Raw genomic sequence first — 24,419 nt, forward strand, 5'->3', positions numbered from 1 at the left:
ATTATGGAAAGATTTGCTGGTGCCCATAGCTGTGCTTTATGGCTACTAATTCACAGAGGGATAGGCAGGGGAGAACGGAAAGCAGTCTGAGTTACATGGTACAAGGCCAGACTTCCAGCTGGCTGCAGCTGATAAAGCTTGTTCACGTTTGTTGCAGCTGCACCAACTCCAGGCCTGCAGAGGAGAGGACGGGGATACAGGCTTCCCCATGAGACATGAGCACCGCAGTCCTACCAGAGTTAAGCACGAACCATGAGGGCTTCCTGGGACATCCCATCATCTCACAGACCCCATCTGGCTGTCAGGCAGCAGCTACCTCCAAGGCAGTGACCCCAGCACTGGGAGGGCAAGAAACACTGCTTCTCCGGGCACTCTCAGTATCAGGTAGGGGGTCCTGGGCAAGAGAAAGGGATGGCAACAAAGAGGGATGAGAAAGAATGGAACCGTGGTCTTTGAGAGCTCTGAACTGCGCAGTGGAGAGATGGAGTATATCTTTCTTTTGCAGAGAGAGATCGATGCCTGAAGCTTTTTGTGGCCTTCAACATCCAGCCCTTTCCTGCTGGAAAGAACTCCTTTCACTCTACCACGAGGCCAAAAGGACAATAAGAAAAATCATTTATTCCAAATCTAGAGGCAGAAGTTAATAATGTATAGAAGAAAAAAAAAAAAGGCAGCAGGAATGAGGGAAAACCACGAACTTTCTCCTAACAAATAATAATGGCACAGCCAGTAAGTAGCCCACCTCTCTGATTCCTACAGAGCCCCTGTTTGTCCTCATACTCTTCAAATTTCATTTCCAAGGGTTTAATAACTGCCAGGGCTCAGGGACAACTCAAGTGCAGTCAGTGTTTCATGTTAGCTCACTGAGTGCTCAGTCAGGTCCCTGAATAAATTTTATGTCAAGGAATGCAGGGCAGACTTCAGTGCAAGTCAAACTAATCGTTTTATTCCTGTTATGACCATTATTTACTATCCATCAGGTGTATTTCAGATGCGTCACTGAATCTTCTGATTCATCTGTAATGTTCCAAGAAGAAAGACACTCTGGAAGCCCAACTGTTGTTCACACACAGCACGGCTGCTCAATCAAACCACTTCTGCAACACCCGCCTCACTCAGGAGGCAGGGAGAACTGGGGACAAAGAGGGAAAGGCAAGGAATAGGGTGATGGATGGGGAAGGAGCACTTGCTTATTTAAGCTGTGCTCAGAGTAACCAGCACCATCAACACTGAAGAGAAGGGCTTCTACTCTTCCTCTAATAACTCAGTTCAAACTTGTGTCCTCCCAAGGAGCAGCAGCACGCGTCACCCTGAGATTTCTAGCCAGCACCCCATGGAACATGCTTCAGCAGTGCCTCTGCCCTTTCCTGAAGCAACACCCGTTCTGGCCATCACACTGTGCATTAATAACTGGTGCCATTATCACCAGGGTGTGGCTGCTCCTTAGCACAGCAGAAACCAGAGCCTTCGGTTTGACCCCAGTGTAATCACATGCATAGATGTGGCCTTCAGACTCTCTGTGCCACAAAAGGCACCTGCAGTCATCCCTCCAAGGAGGCAGAACAGAGTCAAATTAAGACCCCGTGCTGCACTGCACACGACTCCTGCTGAGCAGAGGGAAAGCTCCTGGTGGTGAGAGCCATTTGCTTCTCTTTGAGGAGATGAGCTGGACACAAGTGATCAGGCTAAATCATAACTGACCTCAATTTTCACTCAGAAGTCTGGAATTACACAGATCAGTAATTTTTCTTTTAAGATGCACTTCTGAGAGGCCCACTACTGACCTGTTCTTATCCTTGAAACCAGCAGCCTTGGCTACACAACAGGACTTCTGGTGCACAGAGCATCAGAATATGACAACATTTCCTTTCATTCCAATACAAATTGAAAACAAACATCCAAAAATTAAGAGTTTCAGGATAACATACTGCTGCATTTCTGTACTTGCGTGTGCATTTTACGAAATATACATGGCCATTACTGGAATGCTTTAGCTGAATAAAATGATACACTATTAAAATAATTCTTTTTAAAACATTTTTTGGCAGCTACCACTTAAATATTTCAATCATCACTATATTCCATCTCCCTGCAGAGCTGAAAATAAACATACATCAGTTCTATTATGCTATGACATAAGATAATGCACGACAATCTAACAAACAAAAGAAATAAAGTCAAGACAAGCTTCCAAGCTTTCTGGTTCAGCTCCCAACCACCCTTCAGCAAAAGCTTTGTGAAACTTTACTTGTGCATGTTTTAAATTTGAAACTGAGCCTGAGTACAGCAGATGGGCCAAGTCAGTGCTCAGCTCCCAGTAAACAAATGCTCCTGCCATTGCCAACATGAGCTATTTAATATCAGCTGCTTCACTGTTTTCCTGTAAGAACAGACTTAGCTTTGGAGGCAAGTGAATTACTTCATACACAAATGCTCCTTTTGCATCTTTGTTTTCATTTATTTCCTGCTTGGTACCAGGAACAGCAATACTGAAAACTAGTGCATGACAAAGCAATCAAATGAGATATTTGGTGCAATGGCTAATTTACACTCCGCAAGCCTCCCCTACAAATTCTATTAACTGTTCTTCCTGCTTTGCTGATGCTTTTTTTTTCTTGAGAGCACAGTGAGTCCTAAAGCCCAAGAAGAATGTGTTTCTCTCCTCTCTCCCTAGTGACTGCCATGCCGTAAGTCCCAGCACCATGCACGTAGGCAGACCCCACAAGGAAGGCAGAAGTATATTGTTTTATTTTGAAGGGTGCCAGCTGCTACTTAACAAAGCCTACTACAGAACAGGCAGAAGAAGGAGGTCAGAGGAGGATGCTGGATCTATGATTCAAAAGCATAAAAGGCAATAATAAACTTTTTGGCTTCCTTTGAAAGGAACATGACCAGAATAGAGATTTTCAGTCTCTGCTTTTGTCCCAGGCAAGAGGGAGATGCTGAGGCACAGCATCATTTAGGCCACTGACAGACACCCCTCTGTCTGTTCCTGTGGGCAACAGGTTTCCAGGCAGAGGCCATGAGCCTGGGGAGGCTGCGCAAGGAACTCCAGTGAAACATATCCCACCTGGCCACCCTGGCTGGGAGGGGAACTCAGCAACAGCACTGATCTTCCCTTTGAAAAGCCTTTGAAATTACTTGAAAGAAAGCAACAAAAGGATAACTCCCAGAAAAAAAAGTCATGTGCCCCTCTGCACCCCACGCTTCCTCTGGTGTGCATGTAGCTAGCAGTTTAATTACTTCTGCTTCCAAGCCTTTTTTCTTGATTTAGGTTGCACTGCAAATTCAGGCACATTATGGATGGTTCCCTCAGAGAACTACTTGAACAAAGATTCAAATGGTAATACTTCAAACCTGTGAGCATTCACTGCCGGCCTCATCACGGTGTATTCAGCACTCTAACATCTTCTATTGCTTTTTAGTTGAAAACAGAATCCTCTGGATTTCTGCTGTATTTTTGTAAAAGACTTTCGGGGAATAAGAAGGTGTAAAGTCAAAGTTTGAGAATGAATTCCCATGCAAATTCACACACTTTCATGCACAATGCATCACATTCTGCTGTCCCAAGGGCTAACAAGGATCTAACTATGACACACTGAGTTTGCCCAGAAGGACAGAGTATTGACTTCTGGTAGAAAGGGGTCAGAGAAGCCCATATGAAAATAAGCTGGGTAGACTCAAGGGTCTCAGCCAGGAAGGACTGGATATTCCCTGTCCCTGGACCACACTTTGTCCATCTGATGAGCATTAAAAACTCATGCTGAGAGGTACTTTTCCATTCCCATGCGCAAATCCTCATCACAACTAAAATCACAACTTCTACAGAGGAGCTTTCAGTTAATGTTATGCTATTAATCGCAGTCAAGTTCTGGGAAACACAAGGATCTCAACAGAAGTGGGCATCTTCCAGAGGAAAAGGATGTGGGATGGGTCCCTGCTTTCATCAGGTTACAGAGGTCATGGCTTATGCAATGCTGGCATTAGATCTGTGCCATTAAAGCAGTGACAACCAGTCCTCACAGGTAGACCATCACCTACTTGTTTGTCCATGTGCAGAGCTATGAGTTCTGCAGTCTTCTTGCCTCTTGGAAACAGCTGCATTTTCATTCTTCAAGTTTGTTTCAAGCACATTACTGCCTTCTCATCAGAGTTTGTCAGCAGATGTTTCAAAGGCTCCTATGCAAGACAAAGTACACTGTAGTTCAAGTGGATGCAATAGCATTACAAAAATACTGTATTAAGTAACGAGATAAAAAACCAACGTATGACACCTAAAAATTAGCTTGGCTTTCTAGTGCTTTTTAACTCTTTAAGGACAGCACCCCAAAGCTTTTTTTCATTCATCACACTAAAATGAGAAATGAAGGTCCCTTTCATGGAAAACTGTTTAAAAGACAGCTTGCTGCAGGCATGTTTCCTTGAATGACTCTGTTCTTCTACCTAGAGATATCTTTCTCGTGGACGAAACAACAAAGATGTATGTGGCTATGATATGATGAGATTTTTATTGTCTGCCTGTCTTCACACCCACAAGAACTCTGCCAGAGTACATAGAGAGCAACAGTAACACCGTCACACAGCACACAAACAGCCCTTTAATAAATGATTTAGAAAGGAGTAACACATGCTTAATAGATGTTTTAATAAATGTTTAATCAGTTGTTACAAACCAGGAGACTGCTTAAAACCATTTAATTCTCAGACCTGCTGAACGGAGGACAAGAGGGAACAGCGTACTGTAAACATCAGTTTTCAGTGGCAACTTCCACACTCTCACCAGCCTGCTCATCAGCCAGTGCCTACCCAGCCATGTGGTGAATGCCTGTTGTCTTTGGGAGCCTGAGGAGCCCTGTAATACTGATATATCTCTTACACACTATTTCCGGTAGTCTCGAGGGTGTGATTCTTGTTATATATATAGAAGGAAGACCGTTAGCCTCGGGCCTGTTTATTCTGCTATATGCCTTGGGCTAATTAGCCCCTTACTACTCTATGACATCGCCAGTTTAGTTTGTCATTCACAAGAGATTTGCGGGACAGACTATATACAGTAAAGGAACATGTTCACTTCCTGACACTTGGCCTTCACTTAAATCCCATTCCTTCCAAACTGAAGCTATTTGATAAAGAAATGGGCATCCTGAGTGCCAAGCACATCCAAAGCCAAGGCAGTACCCTTAGTTTGGAGAGACAAGGCCATTGTTTGTGGGGGTAATTCACCACCAGACACACAGGCAATTCCAGGCTGTCTGGCATGGTGCACAGAAATACACCTGAGCTGACTGCAAGGGCTAATCCCACAGCACAGAGGAGGAGGTCAGGCTGAGGAGCTGCTCAGCTGTTAGCAGAAAAGGTTCAATACATGATGACTGGCTTGGTGAACTCCTCAGGGCTGAGATTTTTTCCATACCAAGAAAGCACTTTAGATTCCCCCCAAACACAATCCTTGTAAAATAACTGTGTTACTAGTACACAGAGAAGCTGAGACAGAGAAAGGCTTAGACACAAGCTTGGCAAGTAACGCAGGTCTGAAAGGCCACAAAATATGAAGGACATGAAAACTTTGGAGAAATTCACAGTTGTTTCTGGGAAACGTCGCATTATTCGGCTATTTAGAAACAAAGTGCTTTGGAAGCACATGTTATGCTAGTCAGAGGATGCTAGCTCAAAAATAAGATCCTCATTTTCCACACTGACAGATGCAACATTTCATTAGCCAGGCTCCTCAGTTTTAAGCAGAGACGTTCAAAGCTGCCATCAAGAGTCCCCCTCCCACTTCCCCTTACAACGAACAGAACACAACCATTTGAGTTCACAGCAGGCTTTGAGCCTCTTCTTCTTGAAAGCACGCCTGCCTTTGAGGCAGCACTTTGCACTGTGTCCCAGAGAGACTATTTTCCAGTCCCAAAGCAAATGAGGACTTCTGCAGGAGCTCTGGTCTCCAGCAATTAGCATGGCAGGCATTCACACAAGGCAAGAGGACAGCACTGGTACAGATGGGACAGCTGAGACACTGATGTACCCCAGGGAACGGCACACATCTCACCTCACCCACTAACAAGTTTGCAGGAGCTGGGTTAATTTTCACCCCAGGATGGCCAGGAGCATGGGATGGACTGCTACAGACAGAGGACAGCCAGAGAGCAAAAGGGTTTTGCCTCAAACACCTGCTTTTCTAACAGAGAGAGTTGGCTACTATGCTGGTTTGAGAATTGAAATACATCACCACTATAGAGCAGGCAAACTTAAAAAAAAAAAAAAAAAAAAAAGATGGGCATACAATATCACTATCATTGATATATAAAAAATATAATTCCACCGAAGAATCATGTAAATTCTGGTGACTGTCACAGCAGTGATATCCTGAAAACAAGGCCACACAGGAGCTGAACAGCAGTTCTGTGCAGGCAGCCTGAGCTTCTCAGGCACACAGCAGGGCCCAACCCCTGCAATAAGAAAACATTGTGCCAACACTTGCTGGCGTAAGGAGGAAAACAAGCAGCATGCTGACCTGTTTGGCTCTCCACCTGGAACAAAACAGGAACGACCACGCCAAGACACACATTTTTATATCACTAGTACCCTCTCCATGGCATTTTTAGCATTATAAGCATCAAGCCAGACACCTAGCAGCATTTTCCTGCAGACAAGCCTGTAAGCCAAAGCGATGTACTTCCTAAAATCTCCAGCGGGAACTCTGCCTACCTTCACCTAGGCAGAGCTCAGCTTTTAATGTGTTTTGAAAAAGAATTCAAACACATAAATCTGTGGAAGCTACAGGAATCATAGTGAAACAGCATGGAATTGAGTGGGGATTGATCTGGGGAAGTCTGGAAGTTTGTCTAGACTGCAACCCATAATGCTCAGTTCCCAGCTGCAATTAATGCTACTATGACAGAGGGGCTTTTTGTATTGTTTTTAATAATACTGACCAATTCTATAAATCGCTGCTTTTCAGTGAGCTCAGTACACACTATAAGTAGGTCAAGTTTTTAGTTCCAGGCCTACAGTCCTTTCTTTCCATTTAAGAAAAAATCCTTTTCTCATACGCAGTAATGTTGAAAGCAATGGTTTTCAGCTCTTTCACAGTTCTCTGTGCAGTTCAAAGACGGATCTTGCTCCGAGAGCTGCACAGATAACAAGAAAATGGGTGGAGAGAAATATGGAGGGAGAAAAAGCTACAGCAGAACCCCCTCACCCAGCAGAGAAAGCAGAGCTATCTCCGTCATTACTTCGCTATTACCAGTGCACGCCGCAGGGCTGAGAACCGGCACAAACCTGCAAGTGACAGACAAATTGATAAGAGTTCTCACGGTGCCCCAGCAGACGCAGAGCTTATTGCTTCTGCCACATCAAGCCAGCACTGTCCTCAATAGCGTTTCTAAGAGAAAAATCCACGCTTTCGATATCTGCTATAATCACCCAACAGATCAGATGACAGAGGAATAAAGAATACTAAACATCACTAAATAAAGCAATCAAGAAAATACAATGAAAACGGGACAGGCTGATAGTGGGGTTTCTAGTCAGGTTACAGTTAAACATCAGGCAGCTACAGTCATTTTTCTTTCTCCTGGTAATATACTGTGGGCTAGCAGCAATGCTCATGGAGAAGCACAACAGCATTGCGCTCTGGCTGTCCCCCCCTTGGGCAGAGGGTTTCACTGGGGCAGGACCAAGTCCTGCAACTTCAGCCCACTGCCCTGCCAGGCAAAGGCTCTGCACAGAGACCCGCTTGCTGCTTTTTGCAAGGACTGCCCTAAACCTGCTCAGTTCTCACTTTGTCCATCAAAAATTGACAGGCCCCTGTCCAATAAGCAAGCCCAGTAAACACACAGTGAGGTAAAGCATATCGATCCCAAAGTGAGTTCACAGGAGAAGACAGAATCTTTATGGTTATTTTTTATAAACCCTCCCCACTAGGCTTACAGATTTGCATCTAGTATTAATCGTGAAGCCAACAGATATGCAGACTAAAATAACATCGGACACTTTTCAAGCTTGAAACCACGAAGAAAGTCTACAAGTGTCTATACAAAGGCCATTTTCTAGCTGCTCGCTTTCTGCAGACAGATTTTTCTCCTCAAAATTGTTTCAATCCAAGCGTCTCTGACCAAATTCAAGCTCAGTTTCCCACAGGTGTAGCTGTTACCCTGGGCAGAGTGCAGGGCACTAAGCCCACATACAGAGCAGGGCTCCCCGGTGTGCACTAACAAGCAGGGGATCCCTCTCTAAGAGTCAGATAATGTTAGGGGTGGGTTTAGGAACCTGGCAACTATCAATTAGAATATTGTGGCCCCTCTTACTGTGTTTACTGATAGCCCTCTGAGAGATATTTATGAAAGCACCACTCAGACAGGAAAAACAAACAGCTTCAGGTGTGTTGCAAGAGTCCTGTTAGCTCTCATCTGTCCAGAGCACTTACTTAAAGGCTTGGATAAATAGGATTTACTACATTAAAAGGTTTAAACACAACATATATTTTACCTAATGTGTGCTGCTTGATCTGATTAGCTTCTCTTCCTTTTATTACTCAGAGATGTGAAGTTCACACTTCATGACGGTTCACAATTTTGCAGCAAAACGGTGTTTGAGAGGTTTATTTGTGAAAGCTGTACTCAAAGAATCATATGCTTATGACTATCACTGCTTTTGTTCCGCATTTCTCTTTTAAGATACCAGATTTTTAATAACATTTCTGCGTGTATCTTACTCCAGTAGCAGACAAACTACTCTGACATCTAGACAGTGATGACAGGGTTTAGCGAGAAGAAAGTTGTATTTTTAGAGCCACAAGACAGAAAACTGAGCTATGCAGATTACAAACTGTTATTATTCTGCACAATAATGCACAAGAGCCTGGTACTGTATTGATCAGCAGTTACTGAATCTAGATAGCCACCAGCTGGACCCAAACCACAGCAGTGACTGTAATACCTCTAAGATTTTAAGTTGCCTAAAAATCACTAAAACTTAACTTGCTACTTTGAATTTTTTTTCCCCATGCGTTGTGTTTAAAGGGGGCCTCAAAAAGAAGTTTTTAAATAATGAACACAAGAGGACACATTGAGAGTACTTTCTGAAAGTTTAGCCCCTTGATGTTGTCTTTATTACTGCAGTCAGAGATTTAGCAAAACCATAGGTTTGACCACCCTGAAATTCTACAAGGTTTGTTTCCGTATCCAAGTTTATGGGCTAACCACCATTTCATTTTAAGCCAGTTTCATACCTTCTTCTGTTAAAAATTCTGCCTTTCTTCCAGCCAGTAGTAGACACAGTTCCCAGAGCAGAGATAGTGCAGAGCAGTGATAGCGCAGAGCAGTCTCCATCAAGACACAGATGTGTTACGTGACTACACCAACCCGCACCAATTCTTGCATCTCCTGGGATATGCTCATCTTCACAGTAAACTACAGCCAGAACAACAAGCACTTCTGCTGTTCACACAGGCCCATCTCTCCCAAAGCTGTAACCCAAAGGTAACAGTGTAGCACTTCCGCCATAGGGTCACAGCTTGCTGATAGAGTCAGAAAACCAAATATGAACACCAAGTACAAACATCAATTGGTGACATAGACCCAGACAGCATTAATCCTCCTATATGGAACAAATGTTTGGAAGCTGATGGACACTTTTGCCTTCTGCTTGAAGAACGTTTCCTCTCTTCCTAAAAGGCAGCTTACAGTGCAAGAGGATAGTCTCACCAATAAGACTGGGGAGTTCCAACTGCAAAGCTGCAGGACTCACCCGAAGGAAAGCTCCAGTTGAGGTCAGAGACCAGGTACCAGGCTGCAGCACCTCCCACTGCAGGGGTGTCTGCTCCTCAGCCTTTACCCTCTCACAAAACCCCTTCCTGCTAGCTACATGACTATCACACCTTATTTTCACACTTGCCTTTAGCATCCTCTGTGAGCACTGCTATGTTACAGGTATTGCACTTTTTTTGCAGGAAACATTTCAGTCCCAGATGGGTACAGCATCATTCAGATTCTGCAGCCTGTAGCCAGCAAAAAAGGCTTTGGACCAGAGACTCCCACTCACAACTTCCCCCAAAGCCATGTTTCCAGCATACCCTGCAGCTCTGACCCCAGAGAGCAGCAGCCCTGACAGGTAGCTTTGGCCCATCCCAGTCCACAATCTCTCACTTTCCATCCCTGTAACATCTGAGCTAGCAGGATCTGGAGTTCAGCTTAGCTTTAAGTATTTCAAATCCACTGAATAGAAAGAAAATCCTTTGGCACTTTAATCAGTTGATCTCCCTGGTACATCAGAGACTAGAGCCAAAAGCTTTCAGGCCCAGAGCATGATATTGCACACTGTGGTCCCAGTATCAGTTTAGATTCCGCACGAGTTGTCACAGACCCCACAGTTTCTGTGTTTGTTCCCAATATTTTGAATGCTTCCACTTCAGAAAATCCTGGCTACACCTTCCAGTCTCCCATTGGAATAATGCCTGATTCAGGTAACCATTTAATTTCACTCACCTCCAAACCTTTTCCACAAGATGCTGCTAAGTTGTTGACCTCCATTTTATCAGTGATATTTATCCTCAATTCATAACTGCAAGGAGGAACAAAATCAGAAAAATTATATTAAAAACACATACAAACAACACAGCCAAGATTTTCTACTGAGTCAGCTATAGGGTCAAGAAACCAATAAATGTTTTCCTCTACCTGTACTATACCAAGTCCATCTGCACATGTTACTCTGAGGTCGTTGCTCCCTTCTCTTTTATCTTCGTAAAAACATTAAAATTATATTCTCTCCTGTTTTCTCATCCAATAAAGACAGATTATTTGCTTTTGCAACAGTTTTAATGTCACAAAAAAGAAACAGAAAATAAGGTTACTGATCTCCATGTGAAATGAAAGCACTAACAATAGCTTCCCTTCTCAAAACCCACTTGTTTCCTCCACTTGGAATCCACAGCAGCAACTGTTCCCTAAGGGACAGCCAAACTGTTTACCATGCTTGTTAAATAACACTCACGCTCTTATTTAACTTTAAAAAAAAAAACAAAAAAAAACAACGAAGTTAGCATTCATAAAAGCACTGGAAGCTGAAGTGGTCTCAAGCTCATTGTGCTGAGGAGAGCATAAGCAAGTGCTAAGTGCTTGTAGCACAGTACTTCCTGTAGCAGTGATCTCCAGAGACTGCCCTTCTGCCACAGACTTTTAAAGGGTACTGTCCATAGATGTTTCTAAACATGACCACTGATTTTAAGTACTGCTTTTGATGCAACACATCTTACACATTTACATTGTAAGAAATCAAAAAGACAAACCTTAAGTTTGCAAACCTTCGCATATGCCATGGAAAACATTTCAAGAATCACTCTTACAGCACTTTTAAACTGAATACATTAATTAGATTAGAAACGGAAATTAACATACAGAACAATAGAAGCATTAAGATACTCAAACTCCCTCTTTATAGTCTCAGAACAATGCAGATCCCTCAAAGTGGCAACTCCCTGAAATTCATAGCTCTGCATGAACAATTGAACTGTTTCTTGGGCAGAAGAGGAGCCTCCTCTTTTTCCTCTATTTCCCTTACCACCGATCATTTTTGCCATCTCTTCCCCTATAGAACATCAGCCATGAATATCTGAAAACCATGAATTAACAGGTTTCAGTGCCAAGTTTGCTCACTAGAGACACCACAACTCTTCAGGACATTTCATAAGCAACCACCAAGAACATCATGGTCTGGGAGAGGCTACCATCAGCCCATCTCCCCTGGCCCTTGGCCAGGCCAACAGAGGACACAGGTCAGCTGCCACAGGCCAGTGCTCAGGGTGCCCCAGCCGGTCCAGCTCTGCTCATTCCTTCACCATGCTCTTGAAAGAGAGAGTTCATCTTCTTGGGCATCTCTTCTTCATCTTCTCTGGGTGGGAGGCAATAGGAAATACTGCTTTCATTTTACTAAAAATAAAAGAATGCAGTCTGTTATAAGCTTAGAGATCTTAAAAGCCTTTTGAGAAGGCTTGGTTTTTGAGAGGCATCTTTAAAAACAGATAATTGGCTGCTATTAAAATTACATCCCATTACTTGAAAAGGACTCAAAATCTGATTAACATCAAGAAATTTTACTCCCATGTTGCATGAGCAATATTGCCCACCTGCAGAGGGAACCATCTCTCTCCTAAACAACAGGACAGGTGCAATGAAGAGGGCACATATCAGGCATAGTCTCCTTTCAATAATGGCCAGCAGAGACTCAGAGGAAGCTGCACAACCATCCCCTTCCAAGAGAGGGTCACACAGGGATGTCTTCCGGTAGCAGAAAGCTGCTCTTTAGCTAATGGTGCCTACTGCTGCTACTAGCTGATTTTCATAAAGGATTGGCCTCTGAGCTTTAGCGCAATTGGAGCCAAATTGCACAGCAGAAACAGGGGAGATGCAAGTATTGAACTGCATGAGACAGAGAAAAGCTAGTGGTAAAGGGAAGAGACAGCACCACTAAGCCCGAGGCGCTGCTGATTTGAAAGGTCTGGCAGAATCTGTACATCAATTACTCTGGGTGAAAAGCATTGTACAGACTTCAGAAATTTTGATCAGCCATAGCACTGCATAAAAATGACCATAAATGCATCTCTGTTATTGCCCTCTGCTTAGTGTTTAGGTAACAGTCCCCAAACCATAACCTTTGCCACTCTCAATCAATACAGCAGAGAGAAAGAGCAGAGAACTGGATCGTGCCCTCAGCTGCTGCAAGCCAATGCACTCCACTGAGGCCAGGCATCCTCACAGCAGCTAGCAATGCTGGGGATGGAGGAGGGCTGGGCAGCACTCACACAAGAAATTTGTGTCATGTGTTTGGGAGATTGAAGTACTAGAGAAAATAGACTTGCTATGGGTTTTTGGAAGCAGGGTGAGGGTGGGTGCTGAATGACACTCGAGAAGTTCAAACCTTCACCCATGTTCAGGAAGATGAGACATCCTCATGATGTGATATATGTGATATGATAAATTCTACACTACAGCCTCAGACAGCTGTTTTCTCCCATCCTTGTGTTGCTCTATTTCATAGGAAACAAAAAAAAAAGGGTGAATGAAACTGCAGTTTGATCACATCAAGGCAGAACGCCACAAAAACTGATTTTCGGGAAAAAACAGAGGTGAAAAGACAGTTTGAAGGTCAAGTTTCTGCACCACCTGCTATCAGGAACAAGAAATAGGATGTAATTTTTTGAACATGATGTCAAACGTCAGCTTTTCCCACCTCAAACATCAAAGAACAAACAGTTACAGTGTTCAGTTTGCTTGATCACGATCTAGAAATTGATGTTCAGAAGTATTTACATCATTTTTGTTCAGTTTATTAGCGAAGACCTAGTTTCTACTGTCTCTCTTGTAGGGTCACCCCAGTTTAAGAAAAATCAAGCATTCCTTCTTCCTTTGTTTCACACATCAACCCTAATATGGATCAAAGAACAAACAGTGGGGAACAATGAATTCTTCCTTCTAGCAGGGGATTTGCATTAGAGTTCTTAAAAACGTGGACAGAAGCAGTTAGTGGAAGCATACTAATGCCAGAAAATTACTTATTTTGATTTTTTTCTTTTCTTCCTTAAATGAAAAAAAAATAATATCAAAACTCAAAATGACAAGATCCCAGAGAAAAAAGTTGATCTTCCAGTTTTGAAAGATGCAGCTGCTCAAAAAGACATAATGACAATATACAAAAGGAAGTGAGATTCTCCATGGATAGGGCTGTGATGCTTAGAAGTCTCATTACACCCCCCCCCCCCCGCCCCCCATTCTTCCTCCCTCTTGAGCCAGGTTGCGCAGTCCAAGACCTACTCAGCTCTTGCCAGAAGACTAGTCACCAAGGGATTTAATTCAGTGATCACACAGCTTTCATCCATAAGCAAGCTTTAGTTCATGAAACCTGTAAGAGCAATCACTCAATTCCCTGTGCACTGGCTGCATTTGAGCCAGCCCTTTAATATGTCCCCTAGCACTGTTTCTCCAGCTAAGCACAGCCACGTCCTCATGCTTTACCTCTTGAGCATGATCACAGACTCATAAAATGGCTCAGGTTAGAAGGGACCTCAAGGATCATCAAGCTCCAACCCCCCTGCTGCAGGCAAGGCTGCCAACCTCCATATCTAATAGTAGACCAGCCTGCTCAGGGCCCTACCCAATCTGGCCTTGAAAACCTCCAGGGATGGGGCATTCACAACCTCTCTGGGCAGCATGTTCTGGTACCTCACCACTCTCTTGGTAAAGAGTTTCCCCCTGATATCCAGCCTACATCTTCCCTCCTTCAACTTAAAATCATTTCCCCTTATCCTGCCATTATCTACCCTTGCAGAGGTTCAGTTTCACTGGAATACCTCCTGAATACAGGCATGTGAGTCTCACCTCTGTGCCCGGGAACAGATCCTCCTGGATGACATGCTAGATCACATGCGTGATACAAGATAGCCAGCGCAGCTTCTCCAGGGGAAGGTCATGCCTAATCAACCTGGGGGCCTTCTATGATGGAGTGATGGCATTGGTGGACAAAGGCAAGGTGACCTATGCCATTTACCTGGACTTGTGCAAGGCCTTTGACATGGTCCCCCACCACATCCTTATCTCCCAATTGGAGAGATGTGGATTTGACAGGTGGACCACTCGGTGGATAAGGAATTGGTTGAAAGGCTGCAGTCAAAGGGTTGTGATCAATGGTTCTGTGTCCAGGTGGAAGCTGGTAACAAGCGGTGTCCCCCAGGGGTCTGCTTTGAGACTGGTGCTCTTTACCATCTTTATCAGTGACATAGATAATGGAATTGCGTGTACCTCCAGCAAGTTTACTGATGACACCAGGCTGAGTGGTGCGGTTGGCACAGTGGAAGGAAGGGATGCCATTCAGAGGGACCTCAGACTCAAAAGGTGGGCCTCGGTGAATGTAATGAGGTTCAACACAGCAAAGTGCAAGGTTTTGCACTTGGGCCAGAGGAATCCCAGGCATATGCACAGTCTGGGAGGAGCAATCCTGAAGAGTAGCCCTGCAGAGAAGGGCTCTTCAATGTCTTTATCAATGACATAGACGATGGAATCGAGTGTACCCTCAGCAAGTTTGCAGATGACACCAAGCTGAGCAGTGCAGTCGATACATTGGAAGGAAGGGAAGCCATCCAGAGGGACCTGGACAGGCTGGACAAGTGGGCCCACGAGAACCTAATGAGGTTCAACAAGGCCAAGTGCAGGGTGCTGCACTTGGGCCAGGGCAATCCCAGGTATTTATACAACCTGGGGGAAGAAGTACTTGAAAGCAGCCCTGCGGAGAGGGACTTGGGGGTCCTGGTGGACGAGAAGCTGGACATGAGCCAGCAGTGTGCACTGGCAGCCTGGACAGCCAACTATGTTCTGGGCTGCATTAAAAGAGGAGTGGTCAGCAGGGAGAGGGAGGTGGTGGTCCCCCTCTACTCGGCTCCTGTGAGGCCCCATCTGGAGTACTGCGTCCAGGCCTGGGGCCCCCAGCACAAGAAGGACGTGGAGCTCTTGGAACGAGTGCAGAGGAGGGCAACCAAGATGATCAGAGGGTTGGAGCACCTCTCCTATGAGGAAAGGTTGAGGGAACTGGGCTTGTTTAGTTTGGAGAAGAGAAGGCTCCAGGGAGACCTCATTGTGGCCTTCCAATACTTGAAGGGAGCGTATAAACAGGAGGGGGATCGATTGTTTGTGAGGGTGGATAGTGATAGGACAAGGGGGAATGGTTTTAAGCTGAGCCAGGGGAGATTTAGGTTAGATATTAGGAGGAAGTTTTTCACACAGAGGGTGGTGACACACTGAAACAGGTTGCCCAGGGAGGTTGTGGATGCCCTGTCCCTGGAGGCATTCAAGGCCAGACTGGACGTGGCTCTGGGCAGCCTGGTCTAGTGGTTGGCGACCCTGCACTCAGCAGGGGGGTTGAGACTAGATGATCTTTGAGGTCCTTTTCAACCCAAGCCATTCTATGATTCTATGATTCTATAACCTGGGGGTCCTGGTGGATGAGAAGCTGGACATGAGCCAGCAGTGCGCTCTTGCAGCTCGGAAAGCAAATGGTATCCTGGGCTCCATCAGAAGAGGGGTGGCCAGCAGGGAGAGGGAGGTGATTGTCCCTCCCTACTCAGCCATTGTGAGGCCCCAGCTGGAGTACTGCATCCGGGTCTGGGACCTCCAGTAGAAGAAAGAGAGGGAGCTGTTGGAGAGGGTCCAGAGGAGGGCCACAAAAATGATCAGAGGGGTGGAGCACCTCCCCTACAAAGACAGGCTGAGGTAGCTGGGCTTGTTCAGCCTGGAGAAGAGCAGGCTGCAGGGTGACCTCACTGCAGCTTTCCAGTACCTAAAGGGAGCCTACAAACAGGAGGGGAGTCAACTTCCCTAGGGTAGATAATGGCAGGACAAGGGGAAATGATTTTAAGTTGAAGGGGGGAAGATTTAGGTTGGATATCAGGGGAAGCTTTCTTTAAAATTTCCAGTCTCTAAAATACCAAAAGAAACCGTTAAAGCACGTTTCATAAATCATGCATCTCGTGACAGAAGCTCTGAGTCTACTTTTGAGACTGCTTTTCTTGCTGATACCATATCATAAGAGGTCACATGCAATGTCTACATTAAAAGAATGAGTTGGAATGACCTTGGTCATTTATATTATTGCCACTTATATTATGTCACATCTAGTATTGACAAGGGTGAAGTGAACAGCTTTACTTTTCTTGAAGTGCCAAGTGCACGCTCAGATCTCACTTTCGGATTCAGACTGGTTCCATAACGAAGGCCCACCAAGCAACTTCTACTCAAATCCATCCACTGCATATGATATGTGATTCATTTTCATGAAGTTGCTCAGTCCTGAGAGCAACCTTAAGTCTCCCTTACGACATAAGGGCAGATAAGGACAGATAGAAGAAACAATGGAGAAGATGTAAATTGACTTTCTTACAAAAACACCACAGAATTAGAGCAAGGACTTTCTGCGTGGAAAGCAGTGAGAAGAACTAGAGAATGCCCTACTTTTTCTATCCCACAAGGGCCACAGGAGAGAGAGAGGGGGAATCAGAGAGCATTAAACCACAGCAGCACTGCAGCAGGATTCCCTGTGGCTGAGCGGCAGCCAGGCTATGAGAAGGACATCTGAGAAGTCCCCTAGTATGAGCAGTGACAGAAAAGTCCTTTACAATGCCTGGAAGAAAAACCTTACTTCTGAAGGACACAGGAACAGCTGTGTTTAACAGGAAGACAGAAAAGGATGCTCCTATGTAGGAGGTATAAAATGTGCATAATCAACAACAACAAAAATCAATAACAAGGTTACTCCAGTTACCACAGCCTCGAGGCTATAGTTACTTAAGTACACGGAATTTACCAAGATTACTTCATTGATACAGTACTTGATCAGGAATTCAATTACTATGCACAAGCCTACATCAAACAGCTACACATTCAGAAGATATATTTGGCATACTTCCCAAAACTGAATCTTCATGCATCTTTCATATGGCCATTATAATTAAATTTATGTGTACATATAGCAGAACAAGCACTTTAAGTAATAGGACATAATCCTAACAGCAGCTTTTTTCTTTTTTTTTTTTTAAAAAAAAAGAGGGGAAAAAAAAAAGGACTTTATGATAGAAAAAGGAAGCACGCAGTGAAAGGAAAATACAGGCATGAGAACATACCAAGCACTGATGGCAATGAAGAACGATCCAAAGCCTGCAACTGAGCACGGATATCCTCCCCCTGCACTACTGTAAGTTTTGTGTCCCATCTACAGATCTGTGAGAATCCCATCCCACATGGTCCCTGCATGAGCACCAAGATGCAGAATGAAGGCTCCAGTTACAACTTCCTTCTTCTAAACATCAGTCCAGTGCATCTCAACATCACTGTGTCTTATTTCATTACTGAGTTAGATTCTGGCAAGGACATTAGATTCTCATCTAGCTGTAGCAAGCTGTGATGTATTTGATACACGTTTTATTTTAAAAACATTATATTTAGGCATTTAGAATTTAATAGCAATGTCCTCCTCCAAATTCCTCCCAGCTGGATTATATAACCTTAAACATCAGGCCCAAGTCCACCAATCTGTGGGCCTGAAACTTTCAATGAACTGAAGCTTCACTTTCCATTCTCTTTAGGCCTTATTTTCTCTTTTTTTCCCCCATCCCCAGTAAGGCAAAGGCTGAGCAGAAATTTAACAATAACGAACATATGCACATAACACTCATAAAAACCCCCTGATTTTAAAGGGCACACTTGATAAAAATGATTGTAGTGCTCATAAATTTTACCACCTACAACACATTTGCAGATTTATATACGTAAAAATGACCCAGTCGACCACAAAGATGAAACAGTTTCACTTTCTTGTCCCCCATTAAGCAGATGACTTCTTCAATAATGCCTATGACAATGGGAGATACCGCTAACCACCTTTGTTTCTTGGTAATCACATACACTAAAGGCATTCTGGGAGCTCAAGCACCAAGAACATCTTTTCCTCTGCCTGGCTTGTGGAAGTCCCTTCTCTAAACACAGCAGAGGCAACAGGACTGAGTTCCAAGATCTGAGAGGTACCAGCCACACGCACGTGGACTCCCTAGCTGTTCCGCTCATTGTCACGAGAGCTCACGAATGCTCTCACTTCCCTTGTTTGCCTGCCTAAACCAGGACTGTCTCAACAGAAAAAAAAAAATCAATAGTTACACCAGGACTTTCAAACTACCTATTTAATTCCATCAGCTTGTGGTAACCTGCCTAAGAGCTACTGCTTGTCTAAGAGTATGTGGTTATCAGGGGAACAGGCTAGATGCATTCTCCTTTCTCATTATATTTTGCAGGGGTCTTTGACAATATTAGATGCAGCGTCTTGGAGTCACACTTCAGCATATGCCTGTGCAATGTTCTCCTCCAGGCAAATCTATTGCGCGCTGCAAAGGCAACAGTGCAATGCTTTGAAATGCCAGGCCCACAGAGCACCTCTGTGACACAAAACAAACACTGGTGGAGCCAGCACACACCAGCTCCTCGAGAGCTAAGTAAAAGAAGTGCTGCAGAGAAAGCTCCTGCAGGGAAATTTTCTTCCTTACAAAGGAACTGCCTTCCTTCACAAAGTTGTTCTGTAGCCTTAACTACGAAGGCTGCCCCTCCAAAATCTCCTGAAGTGCTGCCACTTTTTGCTACTGAACATTCTGCTAGTCATACCAAAATCTGACTTTTCCTGAGCTTGCTAGCCAAGGTATTATCTGACAGCACTGACTCCTATCAGGTAGCAGCATCTCTGGCCGGAAAGGTGAAGCACTCCCCTTCTCCTCTGTGCTCTTCCACATTCTCCAGGCAAAATGGTTGTTGTGTCCCAGTACTAAGGAAATGGGGGAGATCTTGCTGGGAAGAGCAAAGATACCAGATTGCCATAACCTCAGACCTCTTATTAAGGAAATCAAGTAAAGTAAACCCTTTATGAATCTGTACTGCTTTCAGTAGAATGGGTGTGACAATTCCTTATTAAGTACAATCCTATCAACTATTTCTCGTCTCCTCTTGAGCCTTCCTAGTCTATAATGAATACCCCTTAAGAGGTTAACACAGGCTACCCATACAGCATTTACATGTCTAGAACAAGTTGTTAGAGAATTATTGCAAAATTTCACCTTATATTCAGCCTCTTCTATTAAAAACATTGTCTTCAGGGCATTTTTGTCTCCACCTTTTTAAGCGCAGAGTTTTCTCCTGCATTGCTATTCTAGCTACTACAAAGGCAATAATCAGTTCATTAGCAGGGCTCACAAAAATAACCCCCAATGTCAATTTTGCTTTCTTACTTTGCAAGGGCGTGGTACAAACTGTGTATACCTTACCTCCAAAGGAGCTCAGAGACACTGTAAGAAATCCAGCAGACGCAATTGTGCACTGGTTAAGACCTGCACTTTCTTCAGCTTTCACAGGGTAAAAGCGAGTTAGTAGCCCATAATCACAAAGCATTGTAGGCAGAATGATGATCAAATCTGAGAGAGAAGAGTAACACTCTAACTTAGCTAGCGATGTACAGGGCAATACTACCTTTAAACCTTCTAGTATTGTAAAGAACCAATTACAAGCCCACCAGGCTGTATGGCCCAGTAGACAGAGCAACGCAAGGAGATGATCTGGAGTAGCTGCCTCCTCCCTTACATCTGCTGTCTGCGCAGCCTGTGGTTGTCTCAGGGTAGGTCCTGCCTCTTACTGTACATTTGTGATCAGCCCTGTACCAAGGGGCAGCAGTCTCAGCTAACCATGCACACACCCAGCAAACCGTGCTGGATCCCACCATACATTTCAGCGCACGTAAGCAAAATCTTTCAAGAAAAATCACTACTGATTTGAGATCACCTCGGTTTCCATATTTTTCCACCAGAGAACCCCATCAGAAGAAAGTGACTTCAGGAAACACAAAGCATCTCAATGTGACAAATCAGACATTTGAGCCCATCTCCCAACAGGCACTCAAAATGGAAACAATCCTAATGCTACTCATCATAAGAGATGGTACCCAGTCAGGCTGAAGGCTTCCTCCCCCAACGCTTATCTCCAGCAGCAGATGTGAAAATGAAAATCTCAAAGCCAGGTGAAAATAAATATCCCAACCATGTTAATCTCCATCCTCAAGCAAACAACTTCTTCAAGCTCTAGCTTCACCACACAGAAACACTGATGCCAAGGCCAGCTGAAGGAACACGCCCTCTCCAACCTCACCCCATTTGGTGCTTGCTGTGCAGCAAATCTGCCCTAAAGTTTTCAGAGCTGTGCTGTAAAAAGATACGTGAAAATCAAAATCCCCCTCCCCCCCCCCCCCCCAAGATGGGTGCAAAGGGTGTGTGCACCTAGTAAGGTGTGTTATTTGTGTTTCACTGTGGCTTTTGTACTGTACTACCCCAGCCTGGCCCACAGTGTGCTAACACATTTGCGATAGCCCCTCTCCTGATACGTTTTTTAACAGCTCACTATCAGGTGGCTCAGATTCAGTCAAAACATCTGGGTGATGCTTAATTTCAGGATCCCTCTGTAAGCACTCCCTTCCCCTCCTGTGACAACTGCTCCACGTGGATTTGCAGCACAGCATTAGCTTTTCTGTCATGCTCCAGGTTGTAATGAGTCAGCATACAGGAAAGCTTTGCTTAGCAGCTCTCCCATCAGGGCATGGTAGAAGACACTTCCAAAGTGCAAAACCCTCACCTTTTCTGAGACCACATGCCCAGCTCTCACATGCATGCTCATTATCACACCTCCTGGCACAAGGAGCCAGGTTCTAGGGTAGTGCCACTGCTGCACCAGCAGCAAATAACCATTTGATCATTCCTTGCTTAACAAACCAAGAACAATGACTTACCAAACCTGAGTTGTCTTCTGCTGGGCCTTGCATCTTTGTATCATGCCTCACACTGGGACCCAGGACCTCCGTTGCACCCTGGAACAGAAAGGGGAGAAGTCTACAATGTGCCAGCCCCAGCAAAATGCGGAGTCAGCCCCGGGCAACAGGCTGCAGAAAAACAGTCATGCCAACTGCAAGACAGGCGCTCAGCTGCCTTGCTTGCTGACCCTTCCAGTAAGTCAGGTTTTACAACTGGTGCTATTAGCTATAGAGCATTGAACATACGCTTCAAGCACCACACTGAGACCCCCTGTGCTCTGTAATCACTGCTGTTTTGGTAGTGCAAGCCTTAACAGCTAGATGCCAGCTAGCTAATGGTTTGCACATGATGCTCAGTTGTTGCCATGACAGAACTGTCTAAGCCCGTTAACTGGGTGGTTAGGTTCCCAGTGACATAAATGTGCTTCAGCAAAGCCTTAAAACAATAAGAGATTGCTCTAGAAGATGCTCAGCAAAACATGCCACCTTACCTTAACGCTCTTTCCAGCTACCACCCCCTAAGTAGTTACTCCTCCACTGAAGGAGCAGAAAGAGGGCGTCACCTTATTTCCTGCAGGGTACACACAGGTTACAGCAGCTCAGGGGCTGTGAGGCCACGCTCTCTACACCTTAACCATACCCAGAGGCTGTATGACTTAATACCTCCAGCTCTTGCCAAGCAGTAAGTGCTCCCACGATGAGGCAACAGCAAGATGGGGCAGTAATTCAACAACAGCCCCGCAAGCCAAGCTGGCAGGCAGTGTATTTACCACCAAAGGCAAGGGAGCCAGGCAATAAAAGCAACCACAGCTCAAAAGGTAATCTCCTTGCATTTTTTCTTTTTAAACGCAGAAGACTTATTTAAGATGAGCAGGAACTTAGTAGAGTTTTTCCCTGGGTTGGCTTCAACACCACAGAGCATGTTTGCAGACATGTTACTTAACAACCGTTTAAAACCAGCTTCCCAGGGCACCCCATTGCAACACAGAGCAGCACCCACAAAGCCGTCCTGCTGCTGCTGCAGCTGTGTGCCTGCGCTGAGCCCACTGCCACATTAGCAGTCCCTTGCATGCCAAGATTTGCTTGAAAGGAGCAGTTATCAGCAATTATGGTTTGCCAAGGCAAAATTCTTCAAGGCTGCCTTACAACTGGTGACAGATGTAGCATTCCCAAGTTTCAGCTATAATTTATTCTTAGACTGGGCAGAAACATGCAGAACACACACTGTGTGTTTTGCAAAGCTGCTCATTTAGGCCTCTGAAAAATAATTTTAAAAAGGGAGGAGGGAAGATGAATAGGGACTAAAGGAATGAATAAACTGCAGGCACAGAGCCAGAATTCAGCATTCAAAAGAGTGACAAACACAAAGATTAATTTGTTCATGAACGGGTCAGCTTTTACTTTCTGTTCATACCAAATGACACCGGCACTCCATATTTCCCAGCTTCAGAGCTTCATCATAGGTAATAATCAGAGTGTGCAGACCTAGCTCCAGTTGTCTTGCCAGCGTAAGACCTAACACCCAGGAGGGAAGGCAAACAGGGGCTGCAGACAAAAGAAAACCCACTCCCTCCTAGGACATAGGGAAGCATTTCTTACCCAAAGCAAAGTCCTGCTCCTGTTCAGCAGCAGACCCTTTACAGTCTCAATGCCCAGTTCAGACAGCATATTCCTGCTTTTGGGAGCTTCTCCAGATGCATAAGTGGCATTGCCACTGCTCGGGCCAAACTGATTCACAACAAGCAGCCTGCTAGGATACAGCAACCAGGAGCCCAGTAATTAGCACACTCATCACACCTCAGGGCACAAAGTGCTTACAAGCCATAGTGCAAGTGCATTAGAAAGTTTGCTTCAATCCATCTTCAGTATTAACAAGCAAATCAATAACGAACAGAAGCAAGACGACAGGATCTGGAAACTTTCCTGATGTCTTTAAAATTTAAGCATGATGTGTTCTGGACCTTCTCTGGGGAATCAGAAACCATTCTGATCTGATACTATAAATGGTAAGTGAGAAGGGTTCACTGGTTTCTGCAGGCTTTGGACATCTATAATTCAGAACCCACTGCATATTTCAAATTGTTTTCCTATTTGATACAGCATGAGAGAACTCTTCTGAGAGAAAAACGCTGTTCTGAAGCTGTGAGTGACTGACCCTTTCCCAGGCCAAGCTATTTCAGAAAGGAGCTTCAGCACCAGAGAAGCTTTGCTGAAAACCAACCCATCATAACTGTGCACGAGCCCAGGGCCACAGTAAACATCATTATTAGTATTGCAACATCATGCACTCAAGGGTCACAAAACACCAGCACTGAAGCCTAATTTTCCTTGCACCCATCCATTCTGCATTTGAACTACGCAAACACAAGGAAGATGCACAAATGCAAACTCCTGGGGCAATAAAGGGGCCTCCCAGGGCAGAGAGCTGCAGCAATTTCAAATGCTGATCTAGTGCTGTAGTCCTGACCCAGGGAGCTGCTTGGTGGAAGTGAACCCAGCACCTGCCAGTCATTCCACACTGATACAGAGGGATGGCACACGTTCCAAGGGTTTTCACTCTTGAGAGGCTTTCTCTTTGCTAAAGTCAACAGATCTCTCCACCATGCACAAACTTTATTCCCCAAACCTGACATCAAGCTGAGTCTACCTTTGCACAGCAAAGCAGAAACCCACATGCTGCATGCCACAGCATCAACCAAACTGCTCAGAAAAAGGCTTCCAGAATTTTTTCGCGTGTACAGCTCAAAGCTGTATTCTCAATGCTCTGTCTTCAAACACAGGTGAACAGACCTGACTAAGATAAAAGGAATTTTAGAATATCAGCCTATGGCTGTGTTTGTAGAGAAAAATCAACCCAAGCAATTAAAGTCTAGCAAAATGATCAGTGACTGAAAACAGCCTTGCAAGTCCCAGGAAACTGCAGCTAAAAAAGCACTGAAACATCTACTGTAATTCACACTTACTTGTTCTCAGCGTTCCTCCCACGCTGTATAAACATCCAAGACATTTCTGCTTACATAGGGTCCAGTTACCTCCACACCTAA

General features: G+C 44.7%; 1 long non-coding RNA gene across 1 annotated transcript in view; it reads right to left on the reverse strand.

The window, feature by feature from the left end:
- Positions 1-24,419, reverse strand: part of LOC110399648 — a 141,380-nt gene that overhangs the window by 39,689 nt on the left and 77,272 nt on the right. The window contains exons 11-13 of the long non-coding RNA XR_002439321.1: positions 21,355-21,432; positions 10,488-10,563; positions 4,042-4,179 (exon numbers count right to left, since the gene is read on the reverse strand). This is a non-coding gene — a long non-coding RNA (uncharacterized LOC110399648). The remainder of the gene's footprint in view (positions 1-4,041; positions 4,180-10,487; positions 10,564-21,354; positions 21,433-24,419) is intronic.

This window comes from Numida meleagris, chromosome 5 (assembly GCF_002078875.1).
Source record: "Numida meleagris isolate 19003 breed g44 Domestic line chromosome 5, NumMel1.0, whole genome shotgun sequence".
NCBI classification, from domain to species: Eukaryota; Metazoa; Chordata; class Aves; order Galliformes; family Numididae; genus Numida; species Numida meleagris.